Raw genomic sequence first — 459 nt, forward strand, 5'->3', positions numbered from 1 at the left:
TATTCAAAGTACAGCTGATTTCAACACCTCTGTATCATCATGTTATCGTCCATGTTTTACATGTAAAATCTTAATCTGACAGTGAAGTAGTAACTGAAGCTGTCAGTGGAGTAAATACCAAAGAATATTTCTGTGTATAAATCAAGATAAAGTGAAGTACCGTGTGTGTGTGTGTGTGTGTGTGTGTGTGTGTGTGTGTGTATACTACATATATGTGCTTCACATTAAAAACACACTGACTGAGCCTTTATCATGAACATGAGACAGACTGTGGCACTAATGTTGTAGCTCCTACTTTCATCCACTAGATGGCAAAGTCTAACAAAAAACAACATGGGTGCTGTGTTTTTGTCTCACATTAAACTGTGAGATGTTTTTATTTTATTATCATCATCATCATGATGATGATGATCGTCATCATCATGGTTTCATCATCAACAGTGAGAGCTGTGATGTCAC

Source organism: Seriola lalandi, unplaced genomic scaffold, assembly GCF_002814215.2.
Source record: "Seriola lalandi dorsalis isolate HSWRI2012SDOR001 ecotype SW California unplaced genomic scaffold, Sedor1 jcf7180002054382, whole genome shotgun sequence".
NCBI lineage: Eukaryota > Metazoa > Chordata > Actinopteri > Carangiformes > Carangidae > Seriola > Seriola lalandi.